Raw genomic sequence first — 24,649 nt, forward strand, 5'->3', positions numbered from 1 at the left:
GGAGAATAAAATGGCAAGTTACAGACTGAGAGAAAATATTTGTAAAACATATGTCTGGTAAAGGAGTTGTTCAAAACATATGTCTGCTTATTAAAAGCCTCTGGAAACTCAATAAAATCACAAACAATCCAATTTAAAAAATTGGCCAAAGACCTCAATAGACACTTCACTCAAGAAGACACAGATATGGCAAATAAGCATTTGTAAAGATGCAGCTAGTCATGTGTCTTCAAAGAAATGCAAATTAAAACAATGAGATACCACAATGTAACTATTAAAATGGCCCAAACCTGGGACATTGACAACACCAAATGCTGGCAAAGATGTGAAGCACCAAGAGTCCTCATCCATTGCTGGTGGGAACGCAAAATGGTACAGCCACTTTGGAAGACAGTTTGGTGGTTTCTTATAAAATTACACATACTCTCATAATACAAACCAGAAATTGCACTCCTTGGTGTTTTCTCAGATGAGTTGAAAGTTTGTATCTACACATAAAACCTGCACCCAAATATTTGTAGCAACTTTATTAATGGTTGCCAAAACTTGGAAGCAACCAAGAATTCCGTTAGTAGTGAATGGATATTAAACTACATCCAAAGAATAGAACATTTTTCAGCACTGAAAAGAAATGAGACATCAATCCTTGAAAAGACATGGATGAAATTGAAATGCATATTTCTAAATGAAAGAAAGCAATGTGAAAAGACTTCATATTGTTTGATTCCAACTATATGATATTCTGGAAAAGATAAAACCATGGAGACAGTGAAAAGATTAATGGTTTCCAGGATGAGGAAGACAGGATAGATAGGCAGAGCACAGAGGGTTTTTAGGACAGTGAGAGTACTCTGTATGATACTATAATGGTGGCTACATGTCATTATATATTTGTCCAAATCCGTAGAATGTACAGCACCCAGAGTGAACCCTAATGTGAACTAGGGACTCTCGGTGATAATGATGTGTCAATATAATTTCATCAACTGTAACAAATGTACCACTCTGGTGGAAAATGGTGATAATGAGGGAAGCTATGAGTGTGTAGGGACAGGGGTATATGGGAAATCTCTATACCTTTGTCTCAATTTTTCTGTGAACCTAAAACTGCTCTAAAAATTAATCTATTAGAGAAAAGTTTTTTCAGTCTTATGTTTAAAGTGACAGTGCTTAACTTGTGGGTTGATCCAGAAGCATTTGTAATTTAGATTAGTTTAAAGCTATTAAAAATTCTAGTCACTTATAAATAACCTAAGATTAGATTAAAAGATTGAATACATAATTTAAAGAAATAATTAATCTTGCAAAACTCACCTTAAAAATACTTAAATTTTATTATATAAATTTTGTTGTGTAGTGGATAATGTTTGCAAGCTTTTTAAAAATGTAGTAAGCTAAATCAAAGACAGGAATAACTCTATGACTATTACCCCTAAAATTGATTTGAAAACCATAAACAGTGAGCATTTCCAAAAGTAGAAGAATCTGTAAATATCAAATTATTTAATTTTTCCTTGGCAGGATTTTTTTTAAATTATTTTTTCTTTGTATGTGGTTTACTTTGCAAGTATTTCTAAACAAATATTTTTTGACTCAAAAGACATTTATGAAGTGATTGATATGTACTGAGTTTGTGATCAAAAGTTAGGATTATGCTATGTTCTAAAATTTTGGGAAGTTTTTTATGTCGCTAGCTCATGTAATAGTTTCGTTCTTCTTGAAAACTAAAATCTGTTTTCACAATCTGTTTATCTCTAATTTAAGTACAAGATTTCTTGCAATTTTTTTAAATTATGACGGCAGTAGAATGAGATGAAAATGTGCCATATCACCACTTACTATAATATTCCCAGGGTATTTACATATAATTCCCCAAATTATATTTAGATATTGAAATAAATGTTATTGAAGAAAAAGTGATGCTTTGATGTAATTGGTTTTAAATTTGTACAAACTCATATAATCTTTTTTACCCAGGTTAAATGACTGACAAACCTCTTTAAAACAGCTGACCTTAAATGAGCTATCCATTATAAAAAATGTGATCATTATTTGAGCACTGCAGCAGGATAATAGATAATAATAAGGGACCAGAATTAGCTTGCTTCATCATAATTTGTATGCCTTCATGAGAATGGCCAACTTACTAGCAATGACATTTAATATAATTTGGTACATTTGATTATCACATTTACATTTAGTAAATAAATATGGATAGTTTTACTGTTGAACATAAAATTTTTGTACAAATATTTAAGAATTATGTTCGTATTTGCACTGAAGTTCATATTATAGAGCTAATACAAGAAAAAGGCAAAAGAAAAAAAAAAGAAGTTTTATAGAGATTAGAATTGGCATGCCCTTCAACTGTTAGAGTTCATTTTTCCTTTAGTTAAAAAGAATCATTTGAATAAAATACATAAATATTAAAAAGGCAATTATGCTTTGTTACCAGGACGACAGAAATGAAGCACATGATAAAATAATGGGAATAATTTACAGCTCAGTGGGGCAACCATAGAGACAATAATCTAATGGAAAAGGCACATTTATTTAAAAAGAAAATAAGATCTCTTATCTAAGCTCATCTTTAATTTCAGTATTAGCGCACCAGATGATAGTAAAGAACCCCACATTTCAAATCTTTCAAAGATGTTTTCAGTAATTCATGGGTGATTAGGAAGTAACATAACTACTTTAATGCAAAGAGATTTTCCTGAATAGACTAGCAATTCTATTCTATTTAGGAAGAAAATGCTTTTGCTTCCCCAGAAACCCTTAGGTGTTCTGGAACAAATGCTGGGTCCATACAAAATCCTTTAGACTGCAGGTAGGTGTGACCCCACTGTTAAAATTCCACAGCTATCTTTACCAGGGTGGAGTATGAACCCCCAAATACAATAACCTCTCCAATTAGAGACTGAAAAGGTGGAAAACACTTTCAGCCTGCATAAAAGGGTACATTTAAAATTAGCTTAATCTGCCATCTCTTCGGATGATAGCTGATAAATATTTTGAATAAGAATCTAGTAGTCTGGGAAATGTGATTCACTTGTAATTCAAGACCAGAGGAGTATAACATAGAACTAACATCAAGAAAAGAATGTCAAAACCTGACTGGAACTAATAATCGTTCTCTCATTATGAATACTTTATCATTTAGTCAACAATGTAAATCTAAATTGAACTCTGGTACTTTTGATAAACTTTGACCATAATTATATGAGAAAGACTACTATCTTCATATATCTTAAGTAGCCACGGCAGCCTAAAGGGAACTCGTGCCTTGGAGAATCCATTCAAATCTGAAAATGTGTTTGGTGGTGGGGGTGGGGTGGATTATGAAGAGGCCACTCAACATTCTTCTGTTCCTGAGATCATTGACTGCATTTTAATTGGAGGCTAATGGCTGCTTGTTTTTAAGAGATTATTAATCCATAAAGAAGGAAGTTAGCCAGAGGACAAATGCAGTTAGGGTTCACAAGTATGGACAGACCATTAGGGCTGGCACAAAGGGGGATGTTTATTTGAGTAATGATGCATATCAGATTGTTGTTTTTTTTTTTTTGGCCTATTCCTGGGTTCCTATAGAAAAAAAGAGCTGTAATAAAAATAGGTGAAATGAAGGAACTCTATCACCATATGTCAGTTTAAGAAAATAAGAGAAAAATTCAGTTCTATTTTGCGACCTACAACAACATAATTCTGTGGGGTTGGATTTATGGGGAGAACATGTTCCACAACAGCTCAGAATCTATCTATATAAAAGCACTATCTACAACATTAAAAACATGAGAGAAATTCACCTGAATGGCTACATTGTTTCAGAGTCTGGAGATCAACCTCAGGAGTGACAGAGGATATCACAGTGGTGATGAAAGGTCACCCAGAAGTGGCAGATAAGACATGGCTGTGATAGAAGAAAATGTAAATTGTGATCTTTGGGGAGGCCATGCAAAACTCTGCTGACCTACCTGAACCTGAATGGAAGGACTTACATGGCACAGGTTTCAGAGACTCAGAGGAGGGGGTCATTTGATATCAGCCTAGTGTGGCCAGGAGTGAGAATAATGTAAGATAGTTTAGACTCTTGAAGAGTACCTCCCTTCTTGAATACTCTGGGGCTTTATGAATTTTGGATAAATTAGTCAAAATAGTTTCCACCACTGTATAAGTGCAAAACTTATCAAGAATAACCACTAAGGACTTTGTTGCACATTATCACATTTGATCTTCATAACAACTCTTGTAAAACAGATATTAATGTCCTAGTTTCTCACATGAATCTAAGAGAGTTTAGATAGTTTGTATAGAGAATATCCACCACACAAATCTATAGCTGATTTCGATGTCTTTGTTTCATTACACCATGGAATCATAGAGAAGGCCAGAAGAAAGTCTTATCACTGTTTGCAAAAATCAATATTTATAATTCCACATGAATGCACAGGTAGTACATAAAGGGAAAGGCTATTTTTGCTTAAGAAATAATTGTATTCCCTCCTCTTCATGTTTTCTCATCAAAAACTTGAAATGTGAGAACAGTTAATACAATCTTGGTTGACCCTAAGATCCTTTAGGATTATTTTGTGATTTGACTTTCATGAACAAAGAGCCAGTGAAAAAATACAAAACAAACCGATGAATGTGTAATGGTGCTGACAAGCATCTTGCCTGGCTCCCTACCCTTAGGAGACTGTCATCCCATTTCATTGTCAGTTTATAAACATCATTGCTAAGTGGAAAGCAGAGATAATTCATTCAGTTCACTTAGGAAAACCTTGAACTTCAGGTCACCTAAACTAAATCTGTTTAAATCTCAGAAGTAATGAGGGAGCAAACATAAAATTATAGAAAATTCTAATGCTATTTTCATTGCAGGGAGTTCAGAATTACATTATGCAAGGGAATGTAATTAACTCTACTGAATTCTACCCTAAGTATCATGTTAGAAGTGTAGGATTTATTATTAGCATAAATGGAGCAAAAGCACAGGCCTGAAGTTAAATACCTAGACATTGCCATCAATGACCAATGGGAGAGGAACAATCTTGCAAAGGAATGACAAGTGGTTAAAAGTCAAAGGAAGTGATGAAAGCTGTAATTAAAACCATAAACTGTAAGTAAAGAGCATGTAAACTACAGATCCGTTTAGTCTATGGGTGAAAGAACTCAGAATAATTATCTCCAGCTAAATGAAGAGCTCTTGCTTTCTTGCAAAGCTCAGACTACAGCAGATAAGGAAACTTCCCAACAGGAGCCAGGAAACCATTCTCTGTCAAGTCTGGCCTGATTCATTTGATTTCTAGTAAGAACTTAAACTTCCTACATTTCATTTCCCTGCACATGTAGGATGAGACAAATCCTATATCCTTCACAGATATGTGGAAAAGACCCACAAAATAAAATAGTTGAAAACATATTTGGTAGAGAGGCAATATAGTACAACTACATTTTTAATGGAGTAACAAGGCATGGTGGAAAAATGACAAAGCTATGGGAAAAGGGGGGATGCGGAAACCTGTATTTCCAAATTTGTCAGAAAACTAAGTAATGTCCACCGTGGTCGGTGTCTCAGTATCTCACCATCTATGAAAATATATATATTTTAAATGCTTATTTGTTTATTTTGAAAGACAGAGAAGGGCAGAGAAAGGGAGAGAGAATCCCAAGCAGGCTCCACACTGTCAGTGCAGAGACTGATGCAGGGCTCAGACTCACAAACTGTGAGATCATGACCTGAGGCGAAATCAAGAGTCAGACAATTAACTGACTGAGCACCCAGGCCATCCCACTATTGAAATATTTTTAAACACAATTTTCTACCTTATTCTAGTCAGCTTTCCACTTTAATAATGCCACCAGTTTCATAAGGGAGAATCACGTGTTTTAAATTATTAATTTCTTTCTGTTTCACACAAGACCGTTGCTACTGTCCTATTTTGAAAAGATAAAAGGAAAACTGCAAGGAAAGAGCTGCAGACTCTCAAAGGGAGTCAAAGCACAAAAGATTTTTAAATAATAATGAAATTAATACTTCTTGAATTTCCTTCTCAAACTTTCATGCCTAGATATTATAATTTACAAAGTAATCCATTTACTTCCTGATTTATTTGTAAATTCTTCCAAATCATTTTCAGCATGTATGGTTGCTTTGACAGTGATCTGAAAGTCATCGATGTTGCCTGCAGATGTATTTTGTTTGGCCTGGATGGTGAATCTTTTCATAAGACAAAAAGTACATTTCTGGTTCCCATGAATCCTGTGGGATTAGAATTAGGCCCTGTCCACATTTAAATTGCCTGCCTGGATTCTCAATGTACTTGAGTTTGAACCTATGGGTATAACAGGAGCCTGAAAGCAAAACGGTCCTAAATCAGTATTAACTGAAAGGACCCCAAGTTATAAAGCCCATTAAATCCACATAATATGTTTGGAACAGATCCTTGCCCAATTTCTTAATCTTGAATGTGTCACAACTTCTATTTTATTCTCCAGTTTATTATTTCCAGTCGATGTAACAGGTATTGGGGTAATTTATCATCCTTTGCAAATTAGTCCTTCTAGGGAGTATAAATTTGAGCATGGCTAACCGAGCTCTCCCCACCCATCCACCCACACCCCCACCCACTGGCATGGCCTCTCACACCCTAGGATCCTTCAGGTCTTAGCCTAATTTAAAAGTACCTCTATTTTAGGGTTATACCTTTGGTTTTTTGTTTTTTGTTTGTTTTGTTGCTGTTGTTTTTACATTTTGGAATTACAGTGATTCAAATCTTTTTTTCTGTGACCTCGGGTTTATAGATTTTAAATCTGTGGTTGTAGTACTATTTTACTGCTAAACCATCCTCTACATAGTTTTTATAGATTACTAAATAATGGGAATAAATTCCTTCTAAAAGTGATGGTCAAAGCTATTGAGATGTTTTGCCTCTTAGAATAACACTTCTTTTCTCTATCTGCAGTCCTCAGACTAATTCAAATGTTTAGGCCAATGAGTTTGTGCTTTTCCTGGCGTTGATTTATAAAAATCTTGGTCTTTAGAGAAATAGAAATCTGCTGGTATAGGCAAAGCATTTCATAACACATCAAGAGAGAGCTAGATTGTACCTTCTGGCAAAGATTATCATGAATGGAAAACACACATGCTCACACATAAACACACCTTCCCCAATCTAGGCACAAACAGGAAGGAAAATAGGAGGGGACAAATTAACACGTAAATATTGGTCTGTCCAGTGTTCTGATTTATTGACAATTCAGAATGCAGAGGAGGAATGAAAGATTTCCAGGCCTGAATAGCGTGAGAGTATTAGGATTTCCGTATTCTGCAGTGTGGTAGATGTGCCATAGAATTCCACTAGAACTACGGAGTCATGGGGACAGGAATAAGAAATATCTTGGTAGCTACCCGTGTGGATTGAAGACCAAGCAGCAGATAGTGGACATCTCCCCAGATGCAGAAGAGGAAGTAGCCCCTCCCACAAAAGTCTTGGCACTATGGAAGCTCCCTCCCAAAATATTTAGTCCGAACCTAGGAAGAAACAGGTTGCCTTGGCTAAGAATGAGTTTATGTACATCTGAGTTGTTACAAAGTTTCATATCTAGAATATGATTAATAAAGTAAAAAATATTTATTATTATGTATGGTTAATCATATTCTAGATGTGAAAATCTCTGTCCCCCCACCCCGCAAAAAAATCCAATTCAGATGTGCACAGTAGAGTTAAGTAGTTATTTCTGCTTTCTAGTTACAGCTGTATCACTGGCTCCCAACATACTATAGAAGCTAATTCACATATGAAAATAGTATTAAGCAGGAATATAATACCATTTTCAATATTCTTCAAGTACTGGAGGTAAGGACTGGAAGCTAGCAGTAGGCAATATATAACAGGTTAATGAAGTTAGTATGATCTAAGGCCTGTAGGTATTAAATGTAAAGTATAGTATTATTAGGTTTGAACATTTAATCAACACTAAATCTTGAGAGTGCATCTCTCACTATTATCATACACATGGAGTGAAAACATTTGGGTCCACTTATTCTTTGCAAATGAGGTGCTTTGCTTCTTGACTTCCAAAATCTTTAAGCAATCTATTTCTTATAACATGAATCAAAGGTTTATTCAATGTCTTCTGAACCATCTGGGTGAGTTAAGGGTAAAAGAATCTAAAATGTACGTATTCATTTCATTTAAAATACACATGGGCTTATAAACCAATTGAAAATTACTTGGCATGAACCTAGAGGAACTTGGCAGAAAATATTTCCCTGAGCCCAACACTTTTGACTAAGTCCAAATGCAATAAAAAAAAAAAAAAAAGTGCACATCTTTGGTCCTGAATTGGCAAAATAGGAAAATAATAATTAAAAGAAAATGCACTGAAATAAATTTGAAATAGGTATCTTTTCAAATGAAATGTAGCTTATTGGATAGGCTTATGTGTCTTTTTTCTGTAATAGTGCATCTTAACCTTTCAGGAATAATCTTCTGGCATCTGACCATATCTGAGTGACTTTCATATGCCTTTGTGAATCAGGCATTTCTTCCTATCATCATTCTATGATTGGGCTGTTGAACCTTGAAGTGGTGCTAGGTGCACTTTTTCTTCCTATGTGCATACATGTGTAAGTGTGCATGAACATATACATTCGTGCACACATGTAGATACAAGTGTATATACAAGCCTAAAAATGAAAATAGTACTTCCCTCTGATAAATAAAAATGACTCTCTGTATTTGTCCTTTTGAATATTATGATTGCATATACATATATATATATATATATATATATATATATATGCAGTATGCTTCTAGTCTGCTGACAGAGCAGCTAACACAATTTCTAAAAATGTTTCCTTTCAACAAGGGTTGCCAGATAAAATGCAGGATGCACAACTAAATTTGAATTTCAGATAAACAGAAAATAATTTCTTTTCATGTAAGTATGTCTCATGCAATATTTGGGGCATGCTTATATACAAAAAAAATCATTCTTTATCTGAAATTCAAATTTAACTAAATGTCCTATCTTTCTTTCTAAATGTGAAAATTATACTCCCAACACCGCTTAATGAATATAGGCAGGAAAGAACATACTTCAATGAGTAGGTAGTTCTCAAGCTCCTACTATGTGGTCCCACTGCCTTCGGTGCTACAGGAACACAAGGATCTCTCCAGGTGACTACATTCCAGTCAGGGGAACATAAGAAAAACGTCAAGAATCGAGTGTAGGTTAACTGCTAAATTATGTCAACTATCTATAAGTGATCTGTTTGCAGATGAACAAATTAATGGGATTTACTGAACTTAAAGAAGTGTTCACGATTGAGAAGCTCTTTGAAGGAAATGAAGGTACATTTCAGAGAAGAGGAACAAAGTTGAAAGCCTAGAGGAGAGAGGAGCATTGAAGTTGCTCAAAATGGAATTAATATTCAAAGCGCTTAAATTAAAATCTGAAAAAAATATATATGTATGTATATATGTATGCAATGTCAACACTCTTTCCATTCATTTGTAAAAGGTGTTGCTGTACCTCAAAAACATAGTCACAGACCTCCAAGCCTTGTCATCCTTGACTTAGCAATACTTACCTAGAACTGGATTTGAGATAATCAAGAGTATTCTCTGTGTATTCCTAGCACTGTGGACAATGCCTGGGCACGGTGTTCAATACGTGTAGAACAAATGAGAAAACAGAGGAGAAAGAGAGGGAGGTATAAGGGAAGAAGAAATAATTCTTCAAGGCAGACTGATAATATATGAGTTCTAAAATTAAACTATTATTTTAACTGATACATTTATTTATATTTTTAAGGAAGGAAAGGTGGGAATTGAATTGCAAAGATGCCAACATCACACAAGCAGGAATTCTACCCTTTTTCATTCTTTTGTTTTGGAGAATGTTACTTTAAATAGAAACAATAATGCAGGCATTTAAAAAATAATAAGTTTCCAGGGAGACAATTCTCTGCAAATAACTCCTCAGAAATCGCTCTTCCACCATAAACAAAAAGTAAAAATTAAATAAATGTGTTTAGAGATTAGAGACTAGTTATTATGAAGTATTTAGAAGCATGATTTCTAGGCATTTCAAAATATAAGCACCATAGGGTAAATGACTGTGCAATTTTCATTGAAGATTCTTGAAATTCACATGGATCTGTGTTTGCCTTCTAAGAGATAGCTTGTTGTGGTGTATTGATGTCAGCCTCAAGTCTAAAGGTCACTGCTGTAGCTGACAAGATACGTCTCACTGTCAGTCAGTGAATTTTTCCATTAGGATGAAGGGGATTTGAATATTTTTCCTGCTTTGTGGGTTTTCAATCTCAAAATCATTATTTTACCATATACACATATTTTTAAAGATTGTTATTGCTTTCCTTCCTTTTCCTCTTGATTTCTATCAGGTTATTAGTGACTCCCTTCAGTACTGGTACTAGTTAGATAAAGCCAGGAGGAGATATCTCTTGCTACTGATCCACCATGTGTATTTTTCATACATATAGAATACTGTTAGGAAATAAGATGCGAGGACTGTACATCTTGCAGTGTCAAAAGGTTTCTGGCGATGGCTTCCAAACATAGAAGTTGACTGCTTTTGCCCTACATTAAAAATTTGAAAAAAGCTCCTTAGTAGGCATTTCTACAGGTATGACTAAATAAAGTAGAATAGCAAATCCAGTGATTTCAGAGCCTAAAAATTCTGTGGGAAACAAAGGACTCTATCTCCTATTACCTAGGCCAATGCCTACTAGTTTCACCATCTGGAGGCACAGAACTAAATCCACGTTACACAAAGATAAGTGTTACATAGATCTCTTTTCATTTTGGGTAATGATTTTATAGGATTATTTTTAAGTCAAGCAATACAAAGTGCGTAAGAATAGTATTTTAAAAATCCACTAGACCTTGTCCTCAAGAGAGAAAATGAGATAGCAGTATTCGTTTATTGCTATGCGTGTATACTGAAAAATAATTTATAGATCAATAAAATTTATTTACTTAAAATGAGGTCAGATCCATGTACTTTATTAAAAAGTATTACTTTCAGTGTTTCTGGCATTTTTTAGGATAAAAAGGAATCGGAAAGAAACTGAAGTTTCAGATAAATGTTTCCTTGTTTGAAAAACAAAAAAGACTCTAATACCTAAAATATTCCTTTTAAGTTAAGAAGAAAAGATTATAATGGACAATCTAAAGCTGGAGTCATTCTATTTTTTCTCTCTAAATTTCAATTTTATGTCATCAAAATGCCTTCCTATCAGAAAGGATGAGAAATCTGCACTCTCAGATTTTTTCTTTCCTTCTACCTTCCTGCTTTAAAATGGTATATTTTTATTGTTTTTATTTATCAAAGTCCATAACACTTGCATTCTTTTTAGTAGGCATAAGGCTCTCAGTTGTTTGGCTCAGTTTTACATCTGAATGAACATTCAATAATAACAGTTAATTTTTCCAACTCCATGCTCTATTCCTGATTTTTACATTTTACTCATCTCTTGGTTTGCTAGATTGAGACAGACAGTAGGTTTTCAAGAGTAACTTGAGGGTTTACCTTGGGTCTGGTAATAACTGTCCTCTGCCTTTATGTATAAGTATATGACCTTTGAACTTGGATTACCAATTGGTCTTTTCTTGAATATTTTCTCCTTGGAATTTTGTTGATATTGCTTCATTTTTTTCTGATCTTAAATCTCACTGTGGAAAGGCTGAGGCAAACTTGATTTTTCCTCTTTCATTCTCTGGTTTACTTGTCTGTGTGCATGAAAATTTCTTTAGTCATTTTGAAATTCAATGACTAAACTAGAGCATGTCTCAAAGTGCACTACTTTGTATCAATTTTTCATAGAACATGATGTGACCTTTTACATTTTCAAGATCAGTTCTTTATTCCACAGCAAGATTTTTCCTACTGTATCTGTGGACATGTTTTTACTGTTCCATTTGTTGAGTATTTGACTGCAAAAATAGCACTTAGACTTATGATATGAAACATTCTTTCTGCCCTTTCCTTCTTCCTGTTTCAATAACTTTGTCTTCTTTTTTTACCTTCTGCAATCAAAATAATAATCTCATGACTTTCTTCTGTGGCAATTGAGTTTCATCCTCAAGTTTTCTGATCCTGTTTATCTACCCAATTATTTGTTCACTTATCGGTGTTGATTTGTTCAATTTGCTTCCATGGCTCAAAAGTCTCATTCTTTATTAATGTACATCTCAATTCTTATTCTACTGAATTAAGTCTTTCTTAAATTCTTCTAAGGTGGGAAAAACTCCAGGGAGGTTTTTTGTTTGTTTTGTTTTGTTTTTAGTATTTTTTCCTTACTTGAGTTTATAAACATATATGATTATTTCTTTGTCTTTGCCTGCCAGATTTTCCCTCCCTACCTCCCTTCTTTCCCTCCTTCCCTCCCTCCTTCTCTCCTCCCTTACCTCATTCCTTCTTCCCTCCCTCCCTCCCTCCCTCTCTTCCTTCCTTCCTTCCTTCTCTTTCATAATATGTGTTCATAGTGGTCATGCAATTATGAACACACCTAGGGCTGGGAATAATTTATGTTAGAGAACTTGAAATATTTGCTGGCTAGTTACAATTTTAAACTGCATTAAGTTTCACTTCATCGGTGACTGTGCCCAATTCCCAAGGTTGAGCGAATCACTCAAGTTTCACATCACTTCTGATTTTACTGTGGGTCTATTAAAAATGCAAAACCTGCTGGGTTTTCCCATTTCTGCTAAGATCTTCAGATTCTATTTTATGTTAAAAGACTTCTGTATTCATTCCCTCTGCCTCTTTCTCTCCTTCATTCTCTCCCTCAATCCTCCTACTTCCTATCTACACATCCATTCTTCCTAAACTGTGGCAGATTAGTAATAATTTATTGGATTATTTTGATGCATCATGTTCCCTCTACTATTTTGGATAGCCAGGTAAGACAGTCCATTAAGGCTTTCCAGAATGGTATGATATTGTCTTTGACTTTCATGTTTCTAGAGTTTACGGCATAAGTTTGAACTCCATACTTGCTGTTGGTGAATTTTTTTGTGCATATCCTAATTACGTGCGTATGTGTGTATATTTCACTGGATTTTGTTTGAGGACTTCAAGAATACAGTGTCACTTATTCTGCCATCTTTAAACAAATTATTATTTTAAGATTTCCTGAATAGTAGGAAATTATTACATTAATCTCTGAGTCTTCAAAATCCATAAATTAACTTTTTTAAATCTACATACAACTACAGCAAAATTAAAATTTAGAAAAACAGTGTAATGCTATGGATGATTTTTTTCTTCTGAAATGACATTGCTGCTCAAAAATGTGAATGTTACACTGACTGCTTCATCATAAGTTCTTTGATTTTGATGAGCTGATACTGTCTAGGTTCAGGGGATGGCTTGATGCTCCCACTCCTTTTTTCTGTTTAAACTATGGCTTTTCTTTGATGTGAACATATGTGTTAGGCTCCCTCCCTTATTTGTGCCCTTATTCATTCATTATTTTATAAGTTTAATGTCCCAGAGACTGTGAACACTGAACTCACTTGGCACTCTTTATTGTAATGTGGTCTCAGGTAAGAATTAAGGGAATTATTTTTTTTTTAATTTTGTTGAAATGGAAACATGACACTCCAAAAATTATACAGGCTCCTCACATACTACAGAGAAGATGGGTACCAATAACTTTTTTAAGTTCTTTTACCTCTAGAGCTATGTAAGGTAAGGTATCAAGGCAGGTGGGTCAATAGGCAGTTCATCCGAGTTGGGATGCTCCAGTGTCTTCATAACTTCCATTTGGAAATATGTGCTATATAAGTCAAGTGCTGATGATGAAAAGAAAAAAAAAGTAGCTATACATTGACACTCAGCCCACATACAAGTTTAAGACTTTCGTATCCTAAGGCATATTCTAAAGCATTTCAACTTATGTGTATATTTTCTTTTTAAAGTCCTGGATCCTTTAAATTTGTTATCCCAGTGTTTTCATTTTTCAGATCTGTATGATCAGCAACATCTTTGCTCTGTAAGGGGAAAGCGAAATCCCGTTGCATAGTGTCATTTTTGATATAGTTCTTAAAAATAAGGGGGAAAAAAGGAAAGACAGGAAGAAGGAAGGAAGGAAAGTATCAAGGATGAAATTATGCCCTTGTTGAGCCTCTAATTTTCCTATGAATGAATTGTAAAGTAAGCAAGGGGTGAGGGGAAAGTGCCATATGTTCTTTTTCCAGAGGAATGTGTCTTAACAACAGATCAGAAGTCACCTTTAAATGCTGACTGCAAAGAAACCTTCAGTTGCTTATTCTGCAGAGGCAATTTTTGCCTTCTTTTTGCTGAGCTGCCAAAAGGAGAATATCTAAAAATAATTATTTCTGCCAGTTGAGTAATTAATGATGGTCTTACCAAATGACAATTTTATTGAATGGCATTAGACAAGATGGATTAGATTTTTATTAAATGGTATTTCAATGTTTCAAGGACTCCATGAATGCCTCATGAAGAGTGTTCATGCTAAATCAGGGAAAGGTGTTTTTACTTTTCATGTTAACAACAAATGTGTGGTAAATACAATTACTTTTCTTTCAAAAGCAACAAGTTAATCTGTATTACCTCACTGTGCTATTATTACTTACATCATGCCTAAAATTATTAGAGAATACAAATTAATGTCGGCTATTTATTTTTGCCGACAGACCTAACCCAGTAGTTCTTTAGCTTTTTATGTAAACTCTTCTAGGGATCTGTGTCCTTGCCCTTTTCGCCACTTCCCTTGCTTCCATCAGACTTGCCCCATGATCAAGAGTATAAGCGTTTTGTTTCTCAGCATACTGATTTGCCTGGCTCCCTTTTTCTACCATATTCACTGCTGAAAACACAAGAAAAGAAACAAACATGGGAAGAATCTGTAAATATCCTTCAAGGAGGCTAAGGGACAGTAGTTAAATAGATCTATGACAATAAACTGATGCTATTTTAGCAAAACATCTGCCACCTTCTAGAAGTCAGCCGTTGCCTTTTTCTGTCTCTGATCTGACATCACCTACCCTGGAAACTCTCTCAACCTAGTAATTTCTCAATGCTGGAGTGCTTACAGGGCTCAGTCTTAGGCCCTCGCCTTGTTCTCTTAGTGATCTCACTGAATCCCATGTCTTTAAAATACCATCGATGTGCTGACAATCAAATTGTATACGTACAGTCCAGAGCTCTATCCAAATGCCAGTCTAGTTACATACTCTGCAGGCTACTTAACATCTCTACTTGAATGTCTAATAAACCTTTAAAAACTTACAATCTCTAAAAATGAACTGATTTTTCCTGACAAATCTGTGCTATGTGCTGATTTTCACATCCCAGTTAATGGCAAAGATAATAATGATTTGTTTAAATAAAAATGTTAATGTCATTTTGTTTCTTTCTCTTACACCACACAGTCTGTGAGTAAGTCATGCCAGCTCTATTGAAAAAATATATACAATCCAACCATTTTTCACCATACCCATTAATACCACTCTGGTTTGGGTCACCCTCATATTTCACCTGGAATACTGCAATTATTTAATAATTGATTTATTTCTTTCAGCCCATGGCCTTTCTACTACAATCTATACTCAGTACAGAGGCCAGAATGATCCATTTGAAATGTAAGCCAGATAATGTCACTTCTCTACTTAATGCCCTGTGATAGCTCGACATTTTACTCGGAATAAGTCATTAAAGTCCAATTTAATTGACTTTCTTCTGTGACCATCCTGCTTTTTCTCACATTCTCACATGCTCCACATCAGTCACACTGAATTCTTACTTTTTCTTAAACCCAGAAAGAATGTTCTCATCTTGCTGTTCCTTTTATCTGTAACACTAATCTCCTCAATATTCTCTCGGCTCTCTCCCCGCCCCTGTCCTGTTCTTTAAATCCTTCTTTATCACTTTTCCATGAAGCCTGCCATGACCTCACAATGCAACATTGCATTCTCTTTCCATTTCCACCTGCAGGACACTGTTCTCTTCTCTGTTTTTCTTTTTGTCCATCTTCTAACATACAGCACATTTTACTTCTTATTTTTGGTATCTATTTTCTACATCTCCTATTAGAATGTATGCTCCTTGAAAGCAGTGAAATCTGTTTTGGCTACTGAGCAGTGATAGCCATTTTCACCAATCAGCCTGTTCTCTAGACAGGGCATCTTGGCCAGCCAGGGCTCTTCCTTTCACCTGAAAGTGAGCTTATCCGGATATAGATTCAATTGACCCAGTGAATAAGACTATCATATGAGAGCCCTTGCTGGACTGATATTTCTGCTAATCCACTTAGGGATAAATTTCCACATCACAGTGTCACAAAGAGTATTGGGGAAGTCTGGACATCAAACATGATTAATCATATCATTACATTTCCTAATGTGGGAGGGAATACCCTTTAGTAACAGTGCATGATTCCAGTATGCAGTTATATATTATGCTGATTTTTCACTTAGAATTTTTTTTTAAATTTTAGAGGCACAGAGAGCACGTGCATGTGAGTAGGGGAGAGAGGCAGGGGGAGAGGATCTTAAGCAGGCTCCACGCTCGGTGCAGATCCTAATGTGGGGCTCAATCCCACAACCTTGGGATGATTACCTGAGCCATAATTGAAAGTCAGATGCTCAACCAACTGAGCCACTCAGGCACCCCTGCACATTTTATAGTGATGTTCATGTGTATGATTCATACACAAAAATGGTGTAATTTGATTTTAACTGTAATCTCTATGTTTTTACTATTACCATAAGTATATTTACTTTTTTGACAAAATATTTTAAAAATTAATGGTGAATTCAGGCTGCTTATACACAGAGATACAGAATGAAATGAGCAGCAGCTGAAAATCCTATCTTATTCAAGACTACACTAATGACATAAGTTTTTTTCTTGAAAACTTGGGATTTCAAAGCATAGCTCACAATATTGCATAATGCTATTTGGCAAGTAGAATTTCTACAGAATTGGAAACTTCAGAAATTCTAACAATGCACTAATTTTAGTTTTTGAGTACTAAAATTTATGCTCACTGTTTACTAGGAAGTAGCCTTAATCTTTCACAAAATGAAAATCTTTGGAATTGTATCATTGTAGTGTAAGAACTAAATAAGGAATTCTGCTTGAAATTGGTCTGTAACACATCTGAAAGGGCCTGAAGATATGAAAATCAATGTTTTAAGAAGTTCCAGCTTCTTTCCAGCTGACACAGTCATTGGGTGTCAGTCACAAGTATAAAAAATCCTACCAGCAGTGTTGGTTCACATCAAGCTGGTATGAAGGAAAACTAGTCCGCATGTTTACACATTTTCACTTTGTGTCACCTCACCCCTTCAACTTCTTCCAGAACTCTGGCCCTCTGTGACCACATGATGGTTGAGAACTAGGACTGTAGGATTTTGTGGAAGAAAAGCTTAAAAGTGGGCTGATAAGAGTGGCTTTATATTTCTTATCTACTTTGGGGAAAATCCCCAATAAGGCAGGATAAGAGTTACTCGTCCCATTCTACAGAAGAGGAAATATATTTGGAAAGAGTAGATGACCCAAAGTTGCTAAGCTGGCGATAAGTAAAGCCATGACACAGAATTGATATCGAGTCTTTCTATTTGTAAAGCCAAGGCACAGAACTTACAACCCAAGGCTTTCTCTTCTGCCATAAAATTAGAAAGTTGGACTAGATGATTTCTCAAGTCTCTCTGTGCTAATAAGTCATGGTTCTCTCATTCTAATCATGGAGAGATGAAGGACTGCATGGTGTGAAAAGATGGTTAAATATCGATGGTGTCAAAAATGGAAGGACTTTCACATGTTTATATAACCCATTGACCCAAGTAGTAGTTTCTATTGAGAGTTGATTGGAGTTCTGTATTTGTTACACACATCATTTAATTAATTCCTTTGCATCTACTGACAAACAGATCAAAAACTTTTATTAATTTTGCTTTTTTTTTTTCCTGGAGATATTAGAGCTAAAGGATAGAGCCTTTCTAAAGGAGAATACAAATTACATTAAATGATTTCTGAATAAAAACCCAGTTGTTTATAGTAGGATATTCAGTCAACAGTAGACTACTTATTACCCTTGTTTGTTTCATAATTTTCATGTTTCACTGATTTTTTTCCTCCAATAGACTGCTTTTTAAAAAAATGTTTTATTTATTTTTGAGAGAGAGTCAGGGTGGGGCAGAGCGAGAGGGGGACAGAGGATCCAAAGCAGGCTCCGCACTGACAGCAGAGAGCCAGATGCGAGGTTCAAACTCACCAACCAGGAGATCATGACTTGAGCTGAAGTCAGACACTTAACTGACTGAGCCACCAGGAACCCTATCTTCCAATAGACTGCCTTAAGTGATCATCCCTAGCTAAAAGGGGAGTAAAAAGAAAAAACAATAAAAACATCAAGGTCAGAATGAATCCATTGTCTCTACTCCCCAAACAGTATTATGGTGCATTTGTAAAAGCAATAAACATCAATATTTAAAGATCATATTTCAAAGATCAGATGGTTTGAACTCATCATGTTTTACATAAAAGAAAACCTCATTGGTCAGTGAAGTTAAATATCAGCTCTGGAATCCAGGATTTTCTGAGTCCCAGATGAATTTGCTTTTAGATTATTATTGTGATTTTTTTCAACAAATGAAGGGAAAATTTAGTATTCACAATATTTTATTTGCTAGGAAATTATAATATATCCCTTTGTGAGAAAGCTTATCAATATTACAAATATTACATCCCCTTTGAACTAATTAAGAAATCCACACAGCTTACTCCATTGACTTACAACTAAAGGGATATAAAAAGAAGATGACAACCAAGGACCATTAATTTTTCCTTTTCCTTCACTGGTAACTGCTCATTTAACGAAAATATTTAGTTTAAAAGCAAGATAAAACAAAAGCCTTGTATGGCAGTAAGTTAAATAAGCATGTACTTTCTTTGAACCCAAGCAGAATGTTTTATTCATTGTATCAGAGTTCTAAATACCTGCCAATTATGTTAGGGTAGCACTAGACAATTTCATGGCTATTAGCCAAACTCTGTGCAACTTAATATATACATGGCCTGCTTTATATTTAAAAGGTTGGGTTCAAATAAGGTTGAACTTTTATTTGTATTACAAATTTTTGTATTTTTATTTCTATCAATATTAAGTAGATAGTCTTTCCATTTCATATTTGAAATTTGCAATTGCTTTTAGCATTCCCACATGTTAAGAGAAAGTTAACGTGCATGTATTATTGTTGAATCACTATATTGTACACCAGAAACTAATATAATACTGTGTGTTACTAACTGGAATTAAAATAAAAACTTAAAAACAACAACAATAATAACAAAATTAATATGTATCCTCATGGTATTTTTAGGGTCCTTTATCTATTAAAACTAAATTACACTTTCTTTGGTTAAATAATCTGACAATCATATTTATGATAAAATGAATGGAAAGATATATCTATATTTATGAATAGTGGAAACACAATTATATGTACTTGATAGCATGACATAGGAAATAGATTGCTTATTTAAAATGCACTGATAATTCAAAACTATGATTTTTAGGGAACTGCCTGTCATATAGTGAACACTCAGCAAATTGTTAACTACTCTCTTTATGTGTCAGGATTCCCAACCAGTCAACTTTCCAAACACATTAATTTCTAAGGAATTACACTAGATAAACTTCACTTCCATTTTCCTCATTTCCTGTGATCACTGTAAAAGAGAGATCTAAGTAGACATAAAAAGCACAGGGTCATTAAAAGGCTTACAAATTCATTACATAGGCAGGTTGACAGGTATTGCTTCTTTCCAAACAAGGTTTGACCACTACCCAGTCAGACTGATAGTTTCAGCTTATACCTCAGTTTCCTTGATATTATGGCTAGTAGTAGAGTGTAGCTAGTGTGGTTGGATCTGTTTCATTGGTATGGCCTTAAACTTCATCAGAACAATATACATATGTTAAAATTTTGCATATCCCAAACTGTAGTACAACTCTTGATAGATTTTTTTCTGACATTCAAAATACTTTGTGCACTGAATTTAATGGTTTTTAAATAAAAAGCTGGGGGCAGGGGAGTTCTATAGTTTTTAGTAGCAAGTTGATACAGGTTTGTTTAGGTTAGTTTTGTTTTTCCTTCTTTTAGAGTAGAAACATGTCCCGTAGCACATGCAAATATTAGCAAACAAAGTATTGATTTCTCTTTGGAATAAATAGAGCTTTCTCATGTTTTGAGGAGTTTTCACTTCATCAGCAGCAGCAACCTCCACTTTATATGTGCCTTCAAAATACAGTGTCTTTCCTCAGTACAGTGGACCAAACTGATAAGAATACACATTTCCAATTCCTACCACTCATAATGCCAAGTATAGATTTCACATAATATTAATACTTAACAAAGGTTTAAAAAACAAAAAAAATTAAATTGCCAAGTAACAAAACAGAGGGAACATCAAGGTAGAACAATTACCATCTATGAGGAACTATGAGCGAAGGGTGTTAAATGCAAATCTAGCGGTTGGGACCAAGTCTTTAATGTATATAGGGACAAATGCAGAGCTTTGTATCCAAGAGGTAGCATACTGTACTTGAGCTTCTATACAAAATATAGCTTATTGAAAAGCTACCCAATAAATGAAAAGATGATGAGAAAATCTCCATCTTTCAGCCTACAGAAGCTACCAGGAAGCTTCCTGTCTAGCTGATACTAACAGTGGAGGATTGTGATAAGGATTAAAATTCGCATAACTATATCATGAGCTGAGGTCAAGTCCAAATTCACCCTCCTCACAAGATGTAGGAACCCAATCAAAAATTATAATTCATGTTTATTTAATATTAAAATACTAATTATGGTTAAATAATACGATTAAAAAGATATCACTGTGGTCCTATTAGAAGCAAACAATCTAAGACTCAAGGAATCTCACTCTCTCCACTGACAGACATTATATAAACCCAGCTGGAAAAAAAGTCCCCAATAAAAAATTATATACCACTTGAGGAAACACAACTTGCTTATTCAGTTGGATATTTTATCTTTTGAATATTCCCCATTTTGTTTTTCCTAATCAAAACATCTCAAATATTTTGCATAATGGTGGCCAAATTTAAATATCTACTTTGCTGAATAGAGTTACAAAACAAAATTTGCAAAATGCATCCCTGAGAAACTACAACAGCTAAAATTTGCTTTATAATAACAGTTAAAGGCATAATTAATTTAATTAATTATGCCTGACCTCATTCCCCAAGCAGATATGCAGTAAACATAATGATCTCTAGAGTACTGTTTTTATCTTTTATCAAAAACTTTAAAGAACTTAAAAGGATTTTTACAATTAGCCCATGACTGTATTTAAAATACTATAGTTTGTCACCAAATAAAACATACTTTGAAACTGGTCTTTTCTATTGAAATGATCACATTAAGAATATCTGTATTCAGACTCTCTGCTCTTCCTCCATTGGACAGACAGCCGCATATTCTGGTGCAGTGCCAGCCGTGTCCCCAAGACACAATGGTGAAGGACAGAGTAAACAGATTTGGCTGTATTGGGTGCCTGGTCACCAGAGCTGCTTTTAATTCTGGCAAAGTGGATATTGTCGCCATCAGTGACCGCTTTGTTGACCTCAGTGACCTGGTCTACATGCTTCAGTAAGCCCCCCCACCCCGCCTCCCCGGCATATTCAATGACACAGTCAAGGCTGAGAATTAGAAACTTGTCATCAATGGAAAGCCCATTTCCATTTTCCAAGAGTGGGATCTCTCCAATATTGAATAGGGTAATGCTTGTGCTGTGTTGTGGAATCCACTGGAGTCTTCACCAACATGGAGAAGGCTGGGGCTCACATGAAGGGTGACCCCAAGAGGGTCATCATCCCTGCCCCTTCTGTTGATGTCTCTATGTTTGTGATGAGTGTGAACCATGAGAAATACAACTCCTTCAAGATTGTCAGCAATGCCTCCTGCACCACCAAATGCTTGGCCCCTCTAGTCAAAGTCATCCATGACAACTTTGGCATCATGGAAGAACTCATGACCACAGTCTATGCTACCATTGCCATCCAGAAGACCGTGGACAGGCCCTCTGGGAAGCTATGGCATAGGGCCTGAGGAGCTGCTCAGAATATCATCCCTGCTTCTGCTGGCACTGCCTAGGCGATAGGCGAAGTCATCCCTGAGCTAAATGGGAAGCTCACTGGCATGGCCTTCTTTAATCCAACCCACAAAATGTCAGTTGTGAATTTGCTCTGCCACCTAGAGAAGGCTGCCAAATATGATGATGTCAGCAAGGTGGAGAAGCAGGCATCAGAGGGCCCACTCAAGGGCATCCTAGGCTTCACAGAGGACCAGGTCGTCTCCTGTGACTTTAACAGTAGTACCATTCCTCCATCTTCAATGCTGAGGCTAGCATTGCCCTCAGTGATCAATTTTTAAAGCTTATTCTCTGGTATGGCAATGAAATTGGCTATAGCAACCAGGTGGTGGAGCTTATTGTCCACATGGTCTCCAAGGAGTAAGAGCCCCCTGAATTACCAGCCCCTGCGAGAACAGGAGGAAGAGAGAGGCCCCCAGCTGCTGGGGAGTCCTTGCCCCAATTCATCGCCTGAACACACTGAAAGTCTCCTAACCTCTACATAGTTTCCATCCCAGAGCCCCTAAAGAAGGAGAGGGTTTGGGGGAACCTGACCTTATTATGTTGTATGAAAAAAGTATACCCTTCCAAAATATGTGTATTTAGATTCTACATGTAAATTTCACTTACTATCACACTCTCCAAATTCATCCATGTTGTCATGGATGGCAGGATTTTTTTCTCTTTCTCTCTCTCTTTTATAGTTTAATGTATATTAATAACAAATTGACAGGAACAGCACAGAAGACAGACATTAAAAACCTATATTTGCAAGTAGGACAACATTAGAAATGTATAGTGAATGGATAGAATCTACTGTATGATAAAAATGCCACAAACACTATTGTCATCAGTAAGAAATTTACTTGTTTTAAAAAAAGCCAAATGCTGGCATTGTCCAGAAAAACTTAGCAGATTTATTTATAATTGTTAGAGTGTTGAACTGCTGAAACATGTTCACTGAACATTTTGACTTGCATTAATGCTTTATGTTCTGCATTTATATTAAAAATTCACACACAAATGAAATAATATTCAGCTTAAATATGTATTAAAGATGAATATATATGTATAATCATATATATATATAATCACATATTCTTTATTAATCTGTCAATGGATGCTTAGATTATTTCTACAGCTTGGTTATTGTGAATAATGCTGCAATTAACATGGGAGTAAAACTATCTCTTTGAGATAATGATTTTGTTTCCCTTGGATATATACCCAGAAGTGGGATTTCTTGGTCATATGGTAGTTCTATTTGTAATTTCTTGAGGAGCCTCCACACTGTTTTTCACAATGGTTATATCAGTTTACATTCCCACAAACAGTATATGGGGGTTTGCTTTTCTCAACATCCTTACCAGCATTCATCTCTTATCTTTATAATAATAGACTTCTTAACAGCTGCAAATTGATATCTCATTGTGGTTTTTGATTTGCATTTCCCTAATGATTAGTGATGTGGAGCACCTTTTCAAGTACCTGTTGGAAGTTGGTATGTTTTTGGAAAATTACCTGTTTAGGACTTTTGCCATTTTTTAATTGGGTTGCCTTTGTTTTTTTTTTTTTTTTTTTGAAGCTGAGTTATGTGAGTCCCCATATCTGTATTTATTCTAGCAATGCTAGAATACATGTCCCATTTATTTTTGGAACCCTTTTTTTATAATGGATTTCAGAAAATGTATTACCTGACTTTAGAAAATCCATTATATAATAATGGGTCAAAGGCCAAGATTTCCTGTTCAATGCCTTCCCATTTTATTCAGTTTAGGGTTTTTGTTGTTGATGTTTTTGTTTGCTTCCTCTCAACATCTGCTTAGCCACTATTTGTGCCTATTTTAGAGTTGGTTATTTTGATTAAAGCTGCATGGTTCTATGTATCAGAAAGATAAAGTATTTGCTATGATTTTAATTAGGAATCTCCTCCAAATCCATCACGTATCTGACTTAGTTTCATTTGTATGTTTCCAGCCTACTCAAGGGCAATATGTGAAGCAAGTCGATATCATGCGTGTAATTGACTGATTGCTGTTAATTTGAAATATGTGAATTTGAGAACTGCCTTTATATATATTCATTAACATGCCATCCTTCACTCGAAATGATCAAGCTCTTGGCACATCACTAATAGGATATTTGTTTTGTGTTGTTTTTTAGTGGTCATGATGAATTTGGGCTGATCCATTCCACACACCGCTGTCTGTTTTTCCCTGTGACTAATGGGCTATATCTGGCATGGCAGGCTTATAGATATCCTCTGCCTTAAAGGAAGACAAAAATGGCAACAAATTATAATGTTGGGTTTATTTACTAGGCCAAAGAATCATCAATGTATTATAAAACTATTACCTAGTAAAAAGTTAGAATTCTAGAATTAGCTAGTCAAAAATTGGGTAACTTTAACCGAACAAAAATTAAATTCACATAAACTTTACTCTCATTCTACATACTATCAGTATTACAGTAAGTAACTTGAAAT

General features: G+C 35.1%; 1 pseudogene; it reads left to right on the forward strand.

The window, feature by feature from the left end:
* Window positions 1–21,546: 21,546 nt before the first annotated feature.
* Window positions 21,547–22,549, forward strand: LOC125165738 (glyceraldehyde-3-phosphate dehydrogenase-like; annotated as a pseudogene).
* The last annotated feature ends 2,100 nt before the right edge of the window (window positions 22,550–24,649 follow it).

Source organism: Prionailurus viverrinus, chromosome B2, assembly GCF_022837055.1.
Source record: "Prionailurus viverrinus isolate Anna chromosome B2, UM_Priviv_1.0, whole genome shotgun sequence".
NCBI classification, from domain to species: Eukaryota; Metazoa; Chordata; class Mammalia; order Carnivora; family Felidae; genus Prionailurus; species Prionailurus viverrinus.